The sequence below is a fragment of the Synchiropus splendidus genome, chromosome 1 (assembly GCF_027744825.2).
Source record: "Synchiropus splendidus isolate RoL2022-P1 chromosome 1, RoL_Sspl_1.0, whole genome shotgun sequence".
NCBI classification, from domain to species: Eukaryota; Metazoa; Chordata; class Actinopteri; order Syngnathiformes; family Callionymidae; genus Synchiropus; species Synchiropus splendidus.
This window is the reverse complement of record NC_071334.1, coordinates 49979998-49993913: the sequence shown is the minus strand read 5'-3', so window position 1 is coordinate 49993913 and position 13916 is coordinate 49979998. Positions and strand designations below refer to the sequence as shown.

Sequence of the window (13916 nt, the reverse complement as noted above, 5' to 3'; positions counted from 1 at the left end):
GGGAAATTTAACGATAATGACACATGCTATAGACATTAAAAATATGCAACAAACATCAAAGACATCCACAAAGCATGAACATACATTAAAAAAGTGAAGTCAAATGAATACCTATAATATGTAATCAAATATGACAAAATAATAAAATAAAAAAGTAGTTGTAAGTGCATAGACATTCTGTTACATGGCAATGTCCGACCAAATGAGCTCTCCCACCAACATGCGATCATGTTCTTCCTCTCTTCTCGTTCTTCAACTCTGAAACTTCTAACTCTACTTTCTGTCTCTAAACCATACACAGCTACTCTCCTATCGAGCTCCTGACAATACTTCTTTGCGTACAACATTGCTCTTTTGAGCGGCTGATAATCAAGCTAGAATAAAACATGTTTTCTTTTTGATATCTAATATGTTTATCTGTCAGTGAGATTAATATGCACAGTAATGTAGCAATGGCTGTAAATAAAACATGTGGAGTGTATGGCTGAATAAATATTTAAACAGTACTGAGTGAATGTATTACAGTATTATAAGTCTGGTCGAGAGTTAAAGGAAGGTTGGTGCTTCTTTTCCTCTGCAATAATTTGAATATACCAAGCAACCAAGCATTCCAATTGTTTGGTTTGAATTATTAGTGGACCCAGTGGAAGATATCAGACTTTGTTAGAATAACTGTGCTAGATTGTTTATGCATGTAATTAAGTCAACTAAGAGCATGTACCCCTTCTCAGAGAGGTGAGACGGGTAATGCTGCCCAGAATCAGTTGTCACGTCAGAGTCCAGTCTGCAGCATGACCCCGATCCTGTTGCTGCAGCTTCCAAAAGTCTCCCACTGATACACTTTGATTTCCTGTGTTGTCTAGCTATATGCATCTCTGTGAGTATGATCACTAGGGGTGTAAGAATATATTGATACACTCAAATATTGTGATACTTGATTGCGTGATATTGTCTTGATATTTAAAGTCAGCCATTTAATACATAAATATATGGAGATGCTGCTGCATTTGCAACATGTGTTTAATACTAAAAACACACTGGTGTTATTTTGTTGATGAAGTGAGCTGTTCATTCCACTCTTTACCGTAAATGAAAGTCCAACAGGACCGACTTCATAACAGTAAAATTGTTTACATGCATGCACATAATACTGTACTGCAACATCTCTTTTTCAAACATTACAACATATTGCTGAACTTACAGTATCGCATCACCACTCCTGAGATTCGTATCGAAAGATACCTGCCAGTACACACGCCTAATGTTCAGTGTAAAGAACTTAAACGGGAGACCCACATGCAGCAGGCTGAGAGTGGAGACTGAGTTCAGCAGCTTAATGTAACTCACTAGAAGGAGTATACAGATAAGTAAACCGAGAGAACGAACAAACAGAAAGAGAAAACAAAACCTACTCAACTTCCACTCAAGAAGGAGGATCAAAAATACAGAAATAATAAACAAGAATACTCTAACAATTAACAACAAAGGGAGCCGGACAAAACAAATGCACTCCGGAAAAGCTACACTACATGGCATGACAGAATCTAAACTAACAAACACAAAAACTACAGCATAAATACGGCAAGCGTCCTTGAGCGCGAGAGTCTTCAAAAGAGTCAGAAAAGTAGTGAGCGTCCCTGAGCGCGTATTCAGTCCACAGAAAGCGAGTCCACAGGATCGGGGGAAGAGGATCCAGGTAATAAGGCACAGACACACAGGAAAGTACAAGTGACGAACTGATGCTGACTGTCTCCTGAACGGCGTTTAAATGTCATGCAGAAGATTGCGAGATTGGGTTCAGGTGTGTGTGTGTGGCAGGAAGATGCAACCCCCAATCCTGGAAGAGAAAGAGAGCAAGGCGGGAGCAGACCAAACTATTCTGAACGGACGGAGGGGGGTCTGTGACAGTTCAGTGTGCTTAGCCTAAAGTTTCTTTCACTTCACTTCACCTGAACGGTGCGACTGGAGTACATACGGAGCAATATTCAGCGATGAAACAAACGACAACAGTGGTTCTGCACCTCACGACATGAGGTCAGAATCCCCATTTCTTACATTTTTCAGCCGGCACGAGAAGACCCATCAGTCTCATCTTATTATCCGATTATTGAGTGCAGCTACTGTAATTACAAATGCTATACACATGCTGTAGACTAATGTGGCTTCATTACAAGCACAATAAAACACGGTGCATTGGCAGACTTTCATTCATGTCCAATCAGTAAAAGTCAATTGAACCCCAGTGGGGCACAAATGCTGCATATTAAACCTGAGTGCCATTAGCATCAATCACCATCACCAACAAATGTCAACTCTACATCGAGGCACCTTGGATGGATAAAGGCGTTACGCAGGCATCAAGTGAATCAGACGCAGCTGAAATAATTGGTGTTAGATCTAGTTATGCTAAGATTAATGGCGCTTACACACGTGCTCGTGCTCACTCTATAATTAGGCCTAGGAGTCAAACACATGAGTATTCAAATGGGTTACTACGGTCCACAGAGGGATGTGGGCTCATCCAGAGCAGATGCCGATTGAAATCAAGCATGCAATATTTTAATTTGACTGAAAAAAGAAGCTGCCCAAAATGCAACGGAGAAACGTCAAGTGCAAATTTAGAGAGCATGCAGTGTGCTGGAAAAAACAAAGCTAAGGAAGTTCCTCCCTCAAAAAAAAAAAAAAAAAAAAGAAAAAAAACCTTGCAGCATATGAATATGAGAAAACATGGCAGGCGTCCATAGAGAGGATTAGCGCAAGGGCAACTAAAGAATGGCTTTAGCTGCACAATGATGCATTTGTCCAACAAGCTCCAAAAATCTTTTTTTTTTAAGAATTAGCAAATATGTTTCCTGGTCCCTGTCTCGGTGAGAGACAGATGGTTTTTCGCGTGTTTCATCATTTCGGAGCCGCGGAATATGTCTGGCAGGCTGCTCCATGCTGCAGCAGAGATAAGGCTGAACACAAATAAAGTCTGGTGTGTCGACAAAGGCACCAGTTTATAAGGTCCCTAACCTAACGTCCCTCTGGGTTTTCGACCACTCTGGTTGACAGCAATCGTCATCCATTTTGGCAACAAACGCCTTTGTTTTTCCATCAGAGCCCAAAAATGGGTAGGTTTGGACTGGAAGCACATTCACATTCTGCCAAGTATGTGGGCTCAGCAAAGCGGCCGCTCATGTAAAGCAACATGATGGTCTCACCAGAAGAAGATAAGAACCCTGCTTCCTACCACTAGTCACCACAACCATTGCATCTGAGTGACTGGGCTATAGCAATGCACTAATGTCACAATACAATACAGGATATTTAGTATCATATACGTATCATGATATTCAGCCATTAACATGATTTGATCCGATGTGACACACCTACATAAATAAGGGATTAATGCCTGACGTCTGTAGGAACTTGTGTGAACAAGTCGTGCCGATGAGCCATGCCGTAACTTCTTGACTGCCTGAGTCTGTTACCTGCTCCAGGTGGTGACGTTTGAGATGCGTTCAGAAGTTGTGCTTGATGTTTGTGTGACAGAACTTTCAAACTGCCATAGTTTTATCAATTTCATTTAAAAAACGATTTGGGCCCATACATCTGATTTCATGCCTGAAAGTGCAGCTGCCACCATGGTTTCGTATCCCTCAGCATCAGCAGTTTAACTTGCTGGAAGTGCTATACAGCGAAATGAGTTGCTGGAACCAGAATTGGTCTTCAACGCAACGAATAGATTGAGCTCAAATATCAATACTTTCGGAGAAAAAAACATTGATAAAAATGGTACACATGGTAAAAATGATCCATCCCTACTGACGGAGAAGGTGAGACTTATGCCAGGTACATGTTAAAGCAAGTGACAAAAGTGAAGACAGGTGTGAAGACTGCTGAACCTGATCAGCACAGACACTGCCAGAGGGTGGAAAAGAAAAAATCTGAATCGAAATGAAGGCGAATCAAATCAAATGTAGTTGACGTGAAATTACTGAAGAGAAACAAAAGAGTTGTAATATCGTGAGTAATAGTACTTGTGAAACACCACTAGTGATTGGAATAACTGTGATCAAAAATGTTTGGAATTTAATTCTCTCTTAGAAGCTACCTCTTAAATACCCATCCCCAACAGCTGACTCATCTCCCAGCTTCTTAATCACACCTGTAATCTGTCTTGGTGGTCTGCCAAAATAAACAACAGATGTTTTTAATAATGAACTTTTTTTGCTTGTTGTAAGACGGCAATGCTCCCTCACTGGAGTTGCACTGACACACAGCAGAACCACTGCTTCTCTCTGTGCAGACAGGGCTGTTGCAAACTCAAAATCGATACCAAGAATATAGGGAGACATTAGAATTGTATTCAGGAATTCTACACCTAGGGTTCTTTTCTTTTCTTTTCTTTTTTTATTAATCCTTAACATTAAAATAGAACGCTACTCACACAAGTGAAGCAATATAAAATACAGTTATCCTGAATATCCTGGAAAATTGTGATTAATAATCATGATAACAATATTGAGCAAAAAAATAGAGACTATGATTTTGGCCATGATCGTGCAGCTCTATCGTTGAATCATCATTCTCATGTTATAATAGTGCAATAGCCAGTTTAACCCATGAACTAGACATGAGTCAATTAGTGCACAAACCTCCGCCAAAAAGATGCAGTCCACCCACATCACAATCTAGTATTTCTTCCTTAACCCATTGCGCATATTTCCTGAATATTTCATCCAATTCTGTCCATTGGTTATTTTGAACAGACAACCAAACGACCAACAACACATGAAAATGAAACTAGATTAACAAGGTTCTCAATGAATCACACTACAGGTGAGTTAATGGCAAATCGATCCCACATTTTGTATCTTTTGTTCTGAAAGTACCTTAAAGGAAGATGTTATCAACAGTGAATGAACTAAGTAACTGTTAACACTGGCGGTGGTCCCCTGTGCAATTGTTTTACTTAGCTCACCCAAATTAAAATAAAATAATAACAATAATAATAATAAATACATTTTAATAATGATTCTTTCCCTAACTACAAGTCATCATGTGTACAGCCTTGTGTCCAGGCTTTTAGCTAGGGGGGCGTCTAGGCGTGCCGTGGACGCCCTGAACTGCAAAACGTGAAAAATTGGATGCCCATATCTCTTTCAGATGGACGGCATACATTTTTAATCAATTCCTGCGTAATGCCCCAATTATCGTCCCATCATATTTCCGTGAAAAGGAAGTTTCCGCGCAGTATTTTCACTGAATATAATCATTTCCCCGCGTCTCAACCCTGCCCACGGACGCCATATTTGTTTCAAGGGCCAAATCTCGCGGTTATTCACATCTCGTGATTTGCGACACTCGCATTTTCATTGATCGACACGCCATTGAAGAGCGACGCTATCAGTTGGCTGTTTGACATTGATAACAAGAGGAAAATTCAGGCAAGTACAAAACTTTACACTTGTTAAAAAACGAATTGAAAGTCTTTTAATCAGTGCAATTCTCAAATAGCGAGAACTGCGCTGTGGAGTTCATGCAGCGTTTGCCAAACAATGCATGAACAACTTGTACATATTTTATAGAAAAATATTTACAGTTGTTGCTGTCCTTTTTTCCGTATGAAGGCTATAAAACATTTTCAAAACCCAATATTTGTGTGAAAAAAAGAAAAAGACAAGACAGACAACACTCAGCTTCTTCCTGAAGGAAAAAGGTCAGAATTGTTTTCTTGTTTGAATGTTTAAATGTGTTCAGAAAACCATCACAGATTCACAGCTGCTACAACCTGTGCTTGTCTTGCATCACTATATCAAGGAAGATGAACAAAACTGCTGATGAGATAGCATGTAGTAAGGGAAATAATTATTTTAATTCATCAGGGTCAGAAGGAGAGAGTCCCATCCCTTCATCAGATCAGGAGAGCGAGGAAGAGACTCATCATCACAAAAGAAGAAGATGTGGATTTGCTGATTTTGACTTTGTAGCTGCTTGAGAAATATACCTCAGACCCCCAGGCGTTTTCTGCATTATGAATTTGTTATTGTGGAAACATTTAGATTTGATGCAATATGTTTGTTTTTATAAAGTCATGTTACTTTTGCACATATGTTTTCTCAGTTTGTTTTTTTTTACACCGCAAGTTATGTTATATGTTATGTTAGTGGACAACACTCGTCCTGGTGTGTCGTGGAGGGGAATGGGCTCAGGGGTGGAGTTATGGGTTAGGGGTGGGGCTTGTGGGCGTGGCTATGGACACCCTGTTTCAAAATCCTAGCTAAAAGCCTGTTTGTGTCTACATATTTTTTCATATATTGATGCAAGATATGCATGCTTGTGTTTAAGCTGTGAAGGTTTTCTAAACTTTGCCAACGCTTTCTTTCAAACAATACATATTTAAAGGCTTGTCGCTTGATTAAATAAATAGAACTACTCGAATTTTGATCCCTGTTGAGCTATTTTGCTCTCATTCTGAAACGGCTGTGTGTTCGACCACTTGCCGCTGGGATGCGGGGGGGGGGGCGCCAAATTTTCCTCAGATTAGAAAGCTAGTTCATTTTGTGAATGATTGTTTGAAGTTTGGAACTTATCTGCGGTTTCCTCCAGTCAGCAGTGTCGGACATCCCATTAATAGCAGCGCGTTTCCATGCCGCAAATGTCACGATGTGGATTACCACGAGATTACAGTGGTAAACAAATATGGTGACCGCAATGGCCAAAATACGGTTACAAAAGGTTTGAGAATATACGAATTTGGATCATATTTGGCGATTTTTTTTTCAATTGAATGTAAACCAGTGAGAGGACACTACGAGTTGGGCATTATACAGGGACTAATAATACATTTAGGGCGTCCTGCTGAGGAAACAGGGCGTCCGGTTTTGAGTGCTGGAGAGCGCCCTCTAGCTAAAAGCCTGAAGGAAACGGGGGAGTGGCAGGGATATCTATGGACGCACCGGAGGGGCAACTGTGGGACCATGAGCAAGACAAAAACTCGAATTGGTAAAGAAAATCGATTCGTCGCCCAGGCCTACTCTAATTGAACCAATATTCATCTTCTATGAATTACAAAATGACAATAAATGGTTGTTCCACTCCAATGCCCATAATGAATCGATACTTATGCTTTTTGATCCAAATTCTCCTATAGACGACTGCAAACAACATGCCCGCTGACTCATTATTCATGTTGTTAGTGGGAGAGAACCAGATCTCAGTATGTTGTTTTTGGACTTGAATCATGTGAGTGCCTCCAGACTGAAAAAAAAAACAAAAAAAAAGCAGGGACATGTGCGACAGCATGCTGGCCAACAACATTATCAAAGGATCCAAGAATCTTTGGACACAAGTCAGAATTGATGATCATGATGAAACAGACTGCTGCTTGTGATGCCTTCCAAAGTGTCTTCACAGAGCGAGCCAGACGGAGAGTGGGGGAGCGGTGAAGTCAGAAAACATCAATGTGAAACCCACGAACACCCTGAGAGAAAATATCACTGACCGACCACTGAATCACAGCCAATCATAAGAGAAAAGGATGGAGACAGTTTGTGACTTGCAGCCTCCTGTCCTTTGCAGTTACGCAGAATAGATAAGAAGATATCGCATCAAAGTTGGGGTGGCGACATGGCAAGAATGTCATATATTTAGTTATGAAATCAGGATTTGGATTTTACTACAAACCGAGATGTAATTTGAGGCCTACATTTTAGTAAGTTCAACCAACCTATTTCTGTCCACAACACAGACCAAAAACTAATTTTAATCCAACAATTAACGACTTTTCTGAGCAGAATTGCAAACACAAAGAATGTTAGCATACTACACACGTACACACATTTCACATTTAGTAATCGAATACGGCGTGGCAGTAGCAGCCACTGACCGAAGCTGCAAACCCTCTAGCGGGGTCCGGTGAACACCCCTGGAACTCCATTTCATGCATTTTGAGCGGAAAACTTTGTGGAAGGCAACTTTTCGTCTCTCGACAGTCAAATGCCCAAATTTCTGTTTTGAGTCTCGATAGAAAAAGTACGACGATAACAGTGGTCTTCCATGCCACGTCGACCATTCAAATTGAGTGTTGTGACTCCTGACACGTGGATGGCCAAGAGATTTAGCCAAGAAACAAATATGGCGGCCGCGATGGCAAAACTGCAGGTCTTTAAACAACACATCCTCACTCTCAAGGCCGTCACTTCAAAAGTTGCCTTCTGCCTCCCAAGCTTGCTCATGAGTCCACAACTTCAGTTTCGCTAGAAACCGACTTTTGATAATTGTGATGTTTCTTTTGGAAACCTGCCATGTTATTGTGCACCTCCGTGATGCATTTGTTTTGATGTTTCCACTTCATTTAAATACATTTGATCATGTGGGATTTCATCTTAAAAAAAAATAATGAAAGCATGGCACCTCTCATTTAAGCCATGGCAGTGCGCCGCATTAGTAGACATGTGGCAGGGACGATGGGTTTGAACACTTGCGGTCAGGCTCTTGAACACTGTGACAGGATTTTACCGCTTTTTCATCAATGAGAGATGTCTGTGTTGTGACAGCCGAATGTTGACAGAATTATTTTGACGGATCCAACGGCAGAGAGGGTTTGACGACAAAAAGCAACAAATAGCATGTGAAAAAAAATAAAGAGTTTCGACTGAAATATTTTATGACGACGCAATTTCCAGATTGCTTATACAAAACAGCAGTGACATTTGACAAGGCAGGCAGCACAAACACCAAAAAAAGCTCCCCAAGGGCCTAAATGTCAATGCAAGCGGTAACAAACAACGGCTATGAACCGACAGGTTTTCACTTTGAATCGTGTTGACAAGGAAAGGAGACTCGGTCGGGATTGAAGCCAATTTTCAGGCTTGTTTGGAATACTCCACTTCTTTTACCTTCACAATTGCCATTCGTCAACGTCTACAAACAGGAAAGGCCTGCACTTTTGGTTAAACCTCATCAATTCCAAAATAAAATTTCAAAAAAATCAAACAGAATGTGCTTCTACTTCCAGATACTTGGTAGATTTATGCCCCCCTTTAGAGGTGTATACAGTTTACAGTCCAGGGCCATAAATGAGAATCAAATAGTTTAATGTGGGACGTTGTTAGAGATTGATTCTGTGTCACATTAGCCAATACCTTGAGCAGGAAGGATGCCTTCACATATTGCTCCTCTTCCTGCCTCGCCTATTAGGGCTCAGCAAACCCTGGGGCTTGATTCCTCTCAGCAGACGTCAATAGGTTGAAGCTTATAGCAGACGCTTACCATGTGAACTGTCCTCTTTAAGGATGTGGTAGCAATCTGGAATACTATAAATCGATATGAAATTATTCCTACCCTACGGTGAATTAATGTACATGTTGAACGGGACAGAACACGGCACAGCAAAGTGCAGCCCCTGGGCCACATGCGGCCTTTTCTCTATATTTATGTGGTCAGCGTGAGGTCATGTACAAACACAAACTACTTTACTTTCTCCTATCATTTACTATTCAGTAGAAGATTTTTTTTCATTTGTCCTTTTTTGCGAATATAGTTTAACCCACTAAAATTGGTGAAATAAATATTGTACATAAATATTTAAATACTGTCACCCAAGTACATCATACTGAAAGGTTAGTCAGTAGCCATTTCATTTCACATTGCTTAAATTAAACGTATAAATGTATTGAATATAAATGCCATAGTTACTATGGGTCGGAATCGATTAAAATACTTCATTAACTGAGTGAGAACTTTATCTCGCCGGGAACATTTTTTCAGATCACCATTTAGCGCTGTTCTGAAAAATGTTCCTGTGAAAAAGTGATGGGTGGATAAGGTCTCATGAAACACCACTAGATGGCTCTTGGTTTAGATAGATATGCTAATGAGGCTTCAAGAAACAGTGTCCCAGTTTTCAGAGCCCACTAGATGGTGCTCCAGGTTTAGAAATAATGTGAGGTTTCATTGTGAAACATTTTGCAGCAGACAGTGCCATCTGGTGGCCTCTGAAAGTTAGGACACTGTTTCATGGAACCTTATCGTCTCTACAAAGTGATATAACCGCAACATACTTGATGAAAGAGATTGAATGAGATGGTGCCAATGGACTGAAATTTAAGTTTAAAAAAAATTCAATATTGAAAGACAAAAGAACAATCTGCAGGCTTTATGCAAGAGAGTTGGAGCATCACTGGAGCACTTTCACCCTGATATTTATGGTTATGTGTCAAGATGAAACTTCAATGCTTATCATAGGCATCGTAGCCTTTTTCTTTTTCTTTAAGATGACCAATTAATATGTAATTTCCAAAAGTGCAATGCATACACAATTTTCGGTATTTGCATGATGAGATGACAAAATAAATGCAACCCTGCATTTCAAGTCAAGTGGACAAAACATTAAAATACATTAACTCCCTGTCTAAGATCCTTAAACCAAGATGCAAAACGAAGAACGAAATTTCACATCTCTGCTTTGAATCCGATGAAAACGTCAGCCAGTGACTGATCAGGTGTTCACCCACTAATCCTGCAAGAACACTTGTGATGGAAGCACAACAGCGCTCATAGCTGAAGCTCAAGTCCCTCGGCGTTGTTGGACACGCAGGAAATCATTGCAATGATTGTGAGTGTGACTGAGTGACAGCGGCAATGATGGGTGGAAATGTCATTGTTAAACACAGGACGACACTGCTAGTCAACAAAACTACCTGAGTGGGAGGTGAAGCAGCACATCTCGCCCAAAATTTAAGTGTAACATTGGGCTAAATGGCAGGTTGTTATTCTATTATTTACTGGTACTCTGAATTCTCAAAGCATGTTTAATCTAGTTTGAGTGGAAGCTGGTCCAGTTCTGGTGAGGGGAAGACAAAAAAAAGGCAGCGTGCCTTCAGCATGAACAGGCAGAGGTCAGGAGGATTTTAGAAGAGTCCCACAGCCTTCAAAGAGACGGCGGTGGAACGGCACGCCACTAACTCTGAGAGGGAGAAGGCGATCAACTCTGGTGACGGATGGTGTGGACGTTAAGTGTCACAGATTAGCAGGCAGATCCATCGTTTGTAGCCACCATAATGGCTCGTGCACAGAGCACTCATCTACTTATGCTACTGGTTGCTGGCTCTCACGCGCGCAGCCAGCGAAGCGGCGTCCACTGCACTAAGGAGCCACAGACGGCACGCGCTCATTCACTTCCCAGACAGTCCTGGACGAGTTAAAGGTTCCACAAAAGAGAGGAGAAACTGCTTCAAAGCACCTACCCGAGTGTTGCGGACTCGCCTCCGGGTCAGAGCTCCGCAGAACTCGCAGGTCTGGACCGTTCAGCACCGCGCGGATGCTCCGTCTGCTCTGCGGCTCGCGCGGCAGCCTCGCGGGGGGGCAGCCGGCTGAGCAGCCAATCAGCAGCCTCCTGGGGGCGCGAGGGCAGCCAATCAGGAGCGAGCGCGAGGAGGACACTGGTGATTGACTTTCAAGCAACAGAGTCATGGCCGGATGATCCGATGGCATCAGAGCACAAATACAGCCGAGCTCGGGGAGGCGCTCTGGACGGCTCCCCGAGGATGGACGGCTGTTGACGGTGACTCCGCCAAACACGTTCCAATCCATGTCCTCTGCCCACGAAAGAGCGTCTTTTGAGACGTGGATCACTTGCGTCATCTGTAGAGCGCGCTGGAAACTTATTTTTGGCCCGCGCGTAAATTCAAGCTGCGGATGTACATCCGGAAGAAAATGGATGAATGTGCGGTTAATGAATTTAAGAATTTACAATGCTTCGATCCGAACTATCTTACGGAGCCCTGGAAGTGACATGTGTTTTTTATTTATTTTATTATTTTTTTTTTTTTTTGGATATGGCGTTCATGACTTTATTTTTTTTTGTCCGAGATCTCCAGATAATTTTTATCTCAAGATACAATTGTAAATGTCAGCGCCTGCATAACTGCCTCTCTGGCAAAGCATTTTGTATCCGTCCTCCTGGAACCACTATGTCTCCCATGGCTTCGTAACTGTTCGTCAACGTTGTCAGTCACTGTCTGCAAGTCTCTGCACTTTTAACACTCTGATCAAGCGCCTTCTACTCAAAATAATACCATATGTGGAAAAGCTATAGATATGACATATGACATGCATGACTTTATTTTTTTAATACCGAGATACAAATTATCTCAAGATGATTTGTATCTGCAAACCCCCCAAAAAATAAAGTCATGCATGCCACATGTGGTATTATTTCGAGGAGAAGGCACTTGATCAGTGTTAAAAGCGCACAGACTTTGCCGTCGGCAATATTCTGACTTGCCGACAGCGAATAACAACGTTGACGAACAGTTACGAAGCCATGGGAGACATAGTGGTTATAGGAAGTAATCGTTTCTCGAGATAATAATTATCACGAGATAACAGTTATCTCAAGATAACTGTTATCTCGGGCTAAAAAAATAAAGTCACGCATGTCCCTCATCGGCCCTGTTTTCTTTTGGAACCCATTCTTTCTTCATGTTGAAAATCTTTATTTGTATCTTAATGTAGATTTTTTTCCCAATGATTTTGTGAAGTTGTGTGACCAGACAGCAACATAAGTGAATAGAGCAGTTTAACGTTTGTAAATCCAAATAAACCGACACAATAACAAGAATATCTTTTTGCAATGGGTGCTCTATTTTCCGACTTGACCAACTACCCCACGCCCTCACCCCCCGCAAAAAAAAAAAAAAAAAAAATCAGTGCACATTCCTGTGGATAAATAAATAACTTTGTGTCAAATGTGAAATCTGAATCTTTTAATTTGAATTTTGAATAAAAAGGGAATGTTTAGTGCATCATAGCCATCCACCATTCTCTCTTTTTAACAGTCTGCTTTTGATCCAATATTTTATGAATATTAAAACATCTTTAAAAGCCCCACAAGTAATAAATATGTAATAGTAATTGCATTAATTTCTGCAAACAGCTTCATTACTGAGCAGCACCGTGGCAAGTGGTTAATGCTGCACTCTAGCAAGGATCAATTCTAGCTGGAAGCGACTCTGGGTTGCGGAGATGTGGGTTCTTTCAGTGTTTAGTTGGTTTGAGCTCCTTATGCTTGTGTGGCGCCCACAGCCCATAAATACATAAATACACCATAAGAGGTTAATGAAGACAATAATAATCTTTGGGTGATTGTGTGAGTGTATGATTTTCTATTTGCATTAGAGAGATTATTTAGAGCTCATCAGTCAATGAACTTGAATGTGAAAATAGACTAAGTGCTAAATTTAGCTCTAAATTATTCCCCCCACAAATGGTTCTTTACAGTTTTCAGTCTAAGAGATTTGGTTTTTTTTCAGTCACCATGCCGATGGCTGGTGTCAAGGCTTTTTTCTCCAATAAATAATTTGAATTTGGCATATTTTTTTTTTAAAGAAAACTGATGAAAAGTGCTTGTGAACATTGCGTCACTCCACCTGCCGGGTCTCTGCAGATGAGGTGGATGTACAGACAGGTGTAGTAGACTGAAGCTGGGGGTCAAACTGGCAGCGACCTCAGCGAGCATGAAAAGATGGGTCCACACCCAAGTTTCCTGTCATCTCAGTGGCTAATAAGATCAGGTGAAGAAGCTTCCCTATACTTGTATTCTGATGGAGAATGGAGCCTGAGACGGTCCGTTCGTGCGCATAATATCTAATCATAAGGGAGCAGTGAGCATCAAAAGCATTGTTTATATGACCTTGTTTCTAATGCATCACTGTCTGATTATCACTAGGTTTGTATTTGACCTGACAGATTCTGTCATTAATATTTATGTATCTACAGTGATGTGAGTGACTAGTATGCAATGCATTTTCTCATTCCAAAGTTAATTTCTGAGCAACAAAATCATTAAGTGTCTTCAAACATAATTAAAACTACCATCTGACACGCTCCGCTAGGGTTCATTTTAAATGAGCAGGAATGACTAAACA

General features: G+C 41.1%; 1 protein-coding gene across 1 annotated transcript in view; it reads right to left on the bottom strand.

Moving 5' to 3' along the window:
* LOC128771588 (beta-1,3-galactosyltransferase 1-like) overlaps positions 1–11332 on the bottom strand; it is a 108096-nt gene extending 96764 nt beyond the window's left edge. Inside the window, exon 1 of the mRNA XM_053887040.1 lies at positions 11235–11332. The gene's annotated coding sequence lies outside the window, so the exon portion shown is untranslated. The remainder of the gene's footprint in view (positions 1–11234) is intronic.
* Positions 11333–13916: the final 2584 nt, after the last annotated feature.